Source organism: Canis lupus, chromosome 6, assembly GCF_048164855.1.
Source record: "Canis lupus baileyi chromosome 6, mCanLup2.hap1, whole genome shotgun sequence".
Lineage (NCBI taxonomy): Eukaryota > Metazoa > Chordata > Mammalia > Carnivora > Canidae > Canis > Canis lupus.
In genome coordinates, this window is record NC_132843.1 from 70,469,219 (window position 1) to 70,477,830 (window position 8,612).

Genomic DNA, 8,612 nt, shown 5'->3' on the forward strand with positions numbered 1-8,612 from the left:
GGGCCAATCGGGGAGCTCCTCTCAGGGTGGAGGCGGGAGCAATGTTTTCGGAGAGAAGGGAGGACGGCGGGCCTGCAGGTCGGGGCGGACGGTCCTCCCCCCACCCCCGGAGGCTGCGGGGCGGCGGGGCTGCGGGCTGCGGGCTGCGGTCGCGAGCAACCGGCCCGGGAGGAGGGCGGGTGGGGTGCGCAGAGGGTGGGCGCCGTGAGCGAGCGAGCAGGCGGGCGGGGGCCGCTCGGGGCTGGGAGCCATCGTCCTCTCCCCGCAGAGGGGCTCCCCTGGGGCCCGGTGGGCGCTCCGGCGGGGGGCACACCTGGCCTCGCCCCGACTCGGCTGCCCGGCCGGAGGGAGCGGACCGGACCGCCTTCCCGAAGCTCGTGCCCCCTCCGCAGAGGAAAAACACCAGGAGCCGTTTCAGCCCGGATACAGAGGTTTCTATTTTATTTTATTTTATTTTATTTTATTTTATTTTATTTTATTTTATTTTATTTATTTTTTATTTTATTTTATTATTTTATTTTATTTATTTTATTATATTTTATATTTTATTTTATTTTTATTTTATTTTTATTTTTATTTTTATTTTTATTTTTATTTTTTTATTATTTATTTTTTGGATACAGAGGTTTCATCAGAAACCTCCTTGTGGGACTCCTGGGGGGCTCAGCGGCGGAGCATCCCCCTTCGGCTCAGGTCCTGATCCCCGGTCCCGGGATAGAGCCCCGCATCGCCCCCCTCCCCCGCCCCCGCAGGGAGCCTGCTTCTCCCTCTGCCTGTGTCTCTGCCTCTCTCTCTCTCTCTCTCTCCCTGTGTGTGTGTCTCATGAATAAATGAATAAAATCTTTAGGAAAAAAAAGAAAAGACCTCTTTCTTCCCTTGTGAAGTTGGAATCCTGCAACCCTGAGCGGACCCGAGGCTCCCCGCTCTCCCTCGGACCAGCCCCTGCAGTCAGCCTCGCTGGACGTGCGCAGCCGGTGGCTTCGGTGGGTTCCGGGTCCCAGTCTTGTTTGCTGTGTCCAGACACTGTCGTGCCCTCCGGCATTAAAAAATGAAACCTGCTCTCAAGGGCACGTACACGTAGCCTTGAGAATCTTCTAGAGAAATGTTGCCCCTGCTCTTGCTACTGCTTAGGCAACGAATTTTGAAACAAGGCAAACCCGATGAGACTCCAAATAGTTAAATCGAAACCCGAGATGTCTAACTATGGGTGTTTTGTTTTTTTTTAAAAAGATTTTATTTACTTATTCATGAGAGAAAGAGAGAGAGGAGAGAGAGGCAGAGACACAGGCAGAGGGAGAAGCAGGCTCCATGCAGGGAGCCCGACGTGGGACTCGATCCCAGGACTCCAGGATCACACCCTGGGCCAAAGGCAGGCGCTAAACCGCTGAGCCACCCAGACGCCCCTAACTAGGGGTTTAATCTAAAAAAGTGATGCAATCTAGAAGCCTTAAAACCCTGTATATCTTATTTTTAATGACTCTTAATATTATTATTTTGGTGATGTATATCTGATGTATGCCTCAGATATAGATATAGATATGGATCATATATATCAGACATCTCTCATACAGGTGAAATATTACAAAATCCTAAACTTTAAGGAATATGTACATTTCAATGTCTTCCTTGGCCACCCTATATAAACTGTCACATGCCACCACCAACCACCACCACCCAGTCCCCTCCCCTGCTTAATTTTTCTTCTTAGTGCTTACCACTATCTAAATTATCCTATATTTTACTTATTTTTTTTCTGGTTATTTTCTCCCTTCCCTCCCCACTGGAAGGTAAGCTCCATGAGAGTTAGTCTGAAAATTTATTGCTATTTCTTGAATGACTGCAGCTAACAAGCATTGAATTACCATAATATTTTAAATAATTACTTGCTACGTAAATGAATCCATTTCTTTTTAAAAAACATGCAAGTTTCCTCTGCAACTATGATTTTCTAAACATTTATTTAGATAATATTTCGGATTATTAAGCTGTGTTCTCTGAATGAACACATAACCAAATGTGGAATCCAAAGGACTTCAGTCTCAGTTAAGGAAGTTTATCATTGGGCACCTGGGTGACTCAGTGGTTGAGCATCTGCCTTTGGCTCAGGTCATGTTCCCAGGGTCCTGGGATGAGTCCTGCATCAGGCTCCCCATAGGGAGCCTGATTCTCCCTCTACCTATGTCTCTGCCTCTCTCTCTCTGTGTCTCTCATGAATAAATAAATAAAATCTTTAAAAAAAAAAAAAAGTTTATCACATGAGTTTCTGAAAAAGATACTAATCACATTGCTTATTATTCAGCACAACTTATTATTCAATATTCAGAGGCATTTTTTAAATACCTTTATGTACCGTGAAACTTTCTCTTTTTTTTTTTTTTTTTTAAGATTTTATTTATTTATTCATGAGAGACACAAAGAGCCAGAGAGGCAGAGACACAGGCAGAGGGAGAAGCAGGCGCCATGCAAGGAGCCTGATGTGGGACTCAATCCCAGGACTCCAGGATCACGCCCTGGGCCAAAGGCAGGCGTTAAACCGCTGAGCCACCCAGGGATCCCCCTGTGAAACTTTCTACATAACTCACAGAAAACCGTCTAGAAAGAGCATCCAATGGGTACAATTTTAAATGGATTCTGCTTGCCCCTGTCATACCTCCATTCCAGATCCAGGTATTTATAGTAAGCATTTAGATATCTGCAAACTTCCCACCCCCTTTTCTGAAACCAGAAACTGGCAGATTATATTAGGCCTCACTTCCCCATTAGAGATTGTCTTCTGCCAAATCTGAAGGATAATTTCCCTCTTTGCACAAAGGCAGCTTCCTGAATGTATTTCTGCAAGGAGGCCATTCTTACCAATTGTGTAGGCTTCAGTTTAGAAATAATTTGCCTTCTCTATGTCCTTAGCAAGAAGGATTAGGTTAAGAGTCCTCTGGGTATCCTGGATCTAAGCATCTAATTTCCCTCCACATTTTTGCCAGCTGGCACCTATACTACTCTCATCCACTTTGTTATTTGCCTTCCATGCCCATGGCAAAACTCTGTATCTGATACTATCACCATCTGTGTGGAGCAGAGCGTCAAGGGAGTTTAGAGTACTGGAGCAAAGCATATCTAGAGGCAGGCTACCTGGATTTGAATCCCAACTTTAGTACTCACTAGCTGCCCAAGTTGGGCAAGTTACTTAGGTGTTTTATAATAGTACATGCTTCATGTGATTGCTATTATGAGGAATAAATGAGTGAATGATGCCTGGCACATGACATTCTTAGTTATAGTTATTAGGTAATTTATATAGTGGTTAGAGGCCAGGCTCCAGATCCAATTGGCCTGGATTCAAATCCTAGCTCTTTTACTTACCAGCTGCATGACTTTGGACCAATTACTCTGTGCCTCAGTTTCTCCAACTAGAAAATGAAGACAGTCTTCTTCATGAAATTGTGAGAAATAAATAGCTAATAAGTACAAAGTGCTTAAATAGTACCTAATCTCTGATCTATAGTAATCAGTAATATACTCAATAAATGTTACCCAAAGCCATTGTTATCAACACAAGTCTGCCCTCAATGTTATCTTATTCTTATGTTGTCTTAGATTTGACCCCATTTTGCCTATTGAAGCTTGCTTGCATTGTCCTGGGGTTACTCCAAGCTCTCTCAGACTGAATTTATGATTGTAGAGCCCTTCTCCAGAGGGTGCTTTGAGAATGTCCTGAAAGGACAGCACATGGTGGTGTATATTAACTACCGCTGGCCTAACAAGAGGTAAATTTCTTTCTTTATTTTTTAAGATTTTATTTATTTATTCATGAGAGACACACAGAGAGGCAGAGACATAGGCAGAGGGCAGGCTTCTTGATGTGGGACTCATTCCCAGGACCCCAGGATCATGCCCTGAGCCAAAGGCAGACGTTCAACCGCTGAGCCACCCAAGCATCCCAAAAGGTAAATTTCTTTTTTTTTTTTTCCAAAAGGTAAATTTCTTATCAGAGGTGTTCAACAGTTGAGTAGACCACAATATCCAGACAACTGATGCTATCTATATTGGATCAGGTGTGTTGAGGACAGGATGCCAGAATTTCATAGGAAATTGAACTATATGGGCCTCCTGGCATGGTGCATTTGTTTGAGCATCTGACTCTTGATTTTGGCTCAGGTCATGATCTTGGGGTCATGGGATGGAGACCTGCTTTGGGCTCCAAACTCAGTGCAGGGGGTGTGGGGGGGTTCTGCTTAAGGATTCTCTCTCCCACTTCCTATGCCCCTCCCCCCTCAAATGAATAAATCTTAAAAAAGAAAAAAAGAAAGAAAGTTGAACTATGTGAGATTCAAGATTTCTTTTGACTTGAGGGCACTTGATGGGATGAGCACTGGGTATTATACTACATGTTGGCAAATCGAATTTAAATAAAACAATTTTTTAAAGATTTCTTTTGACTCTAACTTTCTATGATTTATGAAAAGTAAAATATAATATTTCCAAAGAAAAGATTAGACAAAATTCATATGCTTTGTTTGAAAAACTTCCATAAGTAAAAAACGGAGGACAGAAAGAGGAAAACTCAGCAGTATCACCTTGTAGTATCATTCTAGTCTCTTAACCTTGCCTCCTCTGTCTTGAAGCTCCAATAATAGATACTTATTAACCAGTTTAGGTATAAATCATACTTTATATCATATGTTTGGATGTATAAAACATAAACCTTATTCTCTTCCAGAGAGGATAGCCCTGGGAACATCACTTGGCTGGGAGTCAAGAGGAGATTGAGCTACATTATGGGTGTGGAATGCCAAATCTGAGAGAAATTTGAATAAGTAACAGTTCAGCAATATGAGATCTGAATGGCATCCAGGAACCAAGGTCCAGGATGCTATCAAGACTGATGTGGCTTCTCCTGAGCATAAAGTTTCCTGCTGTCTAAGTGGATATGATGCAAACCATGCTACTAGATATAAATGATACTAGATGTAAAAATCCACCATTTTCCCCTTCTTGGGGAAGGGGGGTATATTTTAGCAGGCTTGACTTCAGCTTACACCACTATTACCATGCTCTGTCCACCAGCGTGGTCAAATCTCTATTGTTGTGCTCTGTGGAAAGATTAAGTGGAATGGAGGAATAGAGGAGGCTGGAAATCAGAATCCTCTCATATGTACTTTATTTTCCTCAAGACATTGTGTTTGTGTGTGTGTGTGTGTGTGTGTGTGTGTGTCTGTAACATTTGTAGAAAAGAATCTCAAGGTTTTCCCTTCTGTGTATTTTCGTCTTGCTTCCTTTTGGTCCATCATGCCAGTTGATTTCCTAAAAGAAACCAGGGACGCTACTCAGCGGTTGAGCATCTGCCTTCATTCAATTCAGGGCATGATCCTCGAGTCCTGGGATTGAGTCCCACATTGGGCTCCCAGCATGGAGCCTGCTTCTCCCTCTGCCTGTGTCTCTGCCTCTGTGTGTGTGTGTGTGTGTGTGTCTCATGAATCAATAAATAAAATCTTAAATATAAATAAATAAATAAATAAATAAATAAATAAATAAATAAAATATTAAAACAAATTTAAAAAGAGACCGAATGGAAGGGGAGGAGTGGGGCACTGAAATTTCCAAAACTTCACTCAATTGATTCATTTCCCTGGCAACCAGCCCTCATCCCTAAGTACTTTCCAAAAGTCATTGTATTAATATTACAAGGAAATCATCACAGGAAAGTCCCAAGGTTTGAGAAGGTCTGTGCCAGAAACTTTGTTTTGAAGACCAAAACTATTGTTCTTACTATAAATTACAAAACACACTAGCACGGTAGTTGGTATGTATTAGCAAGTCTAATTCCTTTATTTATTTATGTATTTATTTATTTATTTACTCTTGAGAGACAGAGAGGCAGAGACACAGGCAGAGGGAGAAGCAGGCTCCATGCAGGGAGCCCGACGTGGGACTCGATCCGGGGTCTCCAGGATCACGCCCTGGACTGAAGGTGGCACTAAACCGCTGAGCCACCCAGTCTGCCCCCCTCCTTTTTTTTAAGATTTTATTTATTTATTCATGAAAGACACAGAGAGAGGGAGAGAGAGGAAGAGACACAGGCAGAGGGAGAAGCAGCCTTCATGCAGGAAGCCTGATGTGGGACTTGATCCTGGGACTCCAGGATCACAACCTGAGCCAAAGGCAGATGCTCAACCGCTCAGCTACCCATGTGTCCCAGCAAGACTAATTCCTGATCCCCAGGATCGGGACTGGGAGGTTGCTAAAATACCACACCTTTGGTGAAGATTGCTGAAGAAACTGGGTGTGGCTGAGTATGCAGATTGAAGCCCTACCAACAGCATAGAAGAGCAGAGAAGAAATCACACCACATCAGTCCACCCAGTGCCTCTAGTGTGCCACATTCATGTCTGCCATGCAATCTGATTCATGATCTGCTAAGAAATGCTCTCCATCTTCCCTTCATTTGGCCAAATCCCACCCATCCTTTATGGTCCAGGTCACCTCAGTTCCCACTCCCTTCCTTAGTCTATCTCCATAATTAGAGCCCCTAGAGATACCATCCTTTTCTGACTGTTAACACCCTTGGAGCTACTCACTGAAGTAGCTAAGCACTTCCTGGTATTTACCTAGCTTTTCTTTTTATTTTTTTTTACCTAGCTTTTCTTTGCACAGTTTATCTCTTATCTAGATTTGAGCATCTTGTGTGCTCACTTGGCAGCACATATACTACATTTGAGCATCTTGAAGCCAGAGACTGGATTTTATGTCTTACTTTATTTTTTTTTTAAGATTTTATTTATTTATTCATGAAAGACAGAGAAAGAGAGAGGCAGAGACACAGGCAGAGGGAGAAGCAGGCTCCATGCAGGGAGCCTGGTGGGACTCGATCTCGGGTCTCTAGGCTCACAGCCTGGGCTGCAGGCGGCGCTAAACCACTAAGCCACCCAGGCTGCCCCTATATCTTACTTTATAACACCCTTGATACCTAGAGAAAGCTTTTCACTTGGCATTGTAAGGGCCAAGGGCAGGTTGCCCCCAAATGTGCCACAACGGCATGTTGATTACTTTGAATTAAAGCTACTGAAGAAAAAAAAAAAAAAAAAAAAAAATAAAGCTACTGAAGGAAGAGCCAGTAAGAGACCTTCTGACCTTCCTCTGTCCTGCTGAAAATGGGAAATAAATCTCCCATGTGGAAGGTACCCTCCCTGTACCAGGAGCTGGAGAGATAGGGAATCTTTATCATCACAAATAGGGAACTTAGGGCAACCCCTGTGGTTTGGCGCTGCCTTCAGCCCGGGGTGTGATCCTGTAGTCCCGGGATCGAGTCCCATGTCGGGCTCCCTGCATGGAGACTGCTTCTCCCTCTGCCTGTGTCTCTGCCTCTCTCTCTCTCTCTCTCTCTCTCTCTCTCATGAAATAAATAAAAATCTTAAAAAAAAAAAAAAAAGGGAACTTAGAGCCAAGAAGGCCATATAAACAAACCCTATTACTTTTTACTAATTTATTACCTCAGCCCACATTCTGTTTAGAATTTCTTATTAATTGAAGCTCTTGAACATAAGTTTTCTTTAACCTGTCTACTCCTCACAAATTTATTGTCTCTTTGACTGAAAAGTATAAAGACTGCTTGCTGTGGTCATTTCCTTAGGTCTCAATTTCCTTAGGTATCAATTTCATTACCCTCTGTGTACACATAATTAAACTTTGGGTTTTTTTTTTCTTCTTCTTCTCCTGTTAATCTGCTTCATGTCCATTTAATTATTTTTTCTATTTTTTAATTTTTTTCCATTTAATTTTTAGATCAGATAAAAGAAACTTGAAGGGTACAGGAAAATTTCTACTCCCAGACAACAGTGCATTTAAGACAGAGTCACTGGCATCTAACTCAACTAATGTTTTTAGGTAGCAGTGACTAATAGGAAAACGGCCAGCTCTATTATTGCAAAATTGTATGATTGAATTCATGTCGGAAGTTAAATCAGTCCATTTCTCCCTCTGAAATGTAACTAAACACACTTTGAATTCAATTTTACATATTTGGTCATGATTGTGCAGGCCTGGTGTTGTATCTTAGAGTAGAAATGAAGTAAGACCTTCATGAAGGTTTGAAGTGAGTAGGGACACCTCGGTGGCTCAGCAGTTGAGCATCTGCCTTTGGATCAGGGTATAATCCTGGGGTTTTAGGATTGAGTCCCACAATGTGGCTCCCTGTATGGAGCCTGCCTCTCCCTCTGCCCATGTCTCTGCCTCTCTGTGTCTCTCATGAATAAATACATAAAATCTTAAAAAAAAAAAAAAAAAGGCTTGAAGTGAGTAGCTATCAGGGAGGGGAAATTTCCCTGTTAGCCTCTTAGCCAAAATATTAAAATATTAAAACAGGGATCCCTGGGTGGCGCAGCGGTTTGGCGCCTGCCTTTGGCCCAGAGCGCGATCCTGGAGACCCGGGATCGAATCCCACATCGGGCTCCTGGTGCATGGAGCCTGCTTCTCCCTCTGCCTATGTCTCCGCCTCTCTCTCTCTCTCTCTGTGTGACTATCATAAATAAATAAAAAAAAAAATTTAAAAAAAATAAAATATTAAAACAACATAAGATAGATTAACAGGAGAAAACAAATTAACTAACGGACACATGGGG

At 42.7% G+C, this 8,612-nt stretch overlaps 1 long non-coding RNA gene across 2 annotated transcripts; it reads left to right on the forward strand.

The window, feature by feature from the left end:
- The first annotated feature begins 214 nt into the window (after positions 1 to 214).
- Positions 215 to 5,138, forward strand: LOC140634771 (uncharacterized). 2 transcript variants are annotated; one of them, XR_012032153.1, is made up of 4 exons: positions 215 to 431; positions 848 to 983; positions 3,592 to 3,761; positions 4,715 to 5,138. It is a non-coding gene; the product is annotated as an uncharacterized lncRNA (long non-coding RNA). The 2 variants fall into 2 exon arrangements; XR_012032154.1 differs by lacking the exon at positions 848 to 983.
- The last annotated feature ends 3,474 nt before the right edge of the window (positions 5,139 to 8,612 follow it).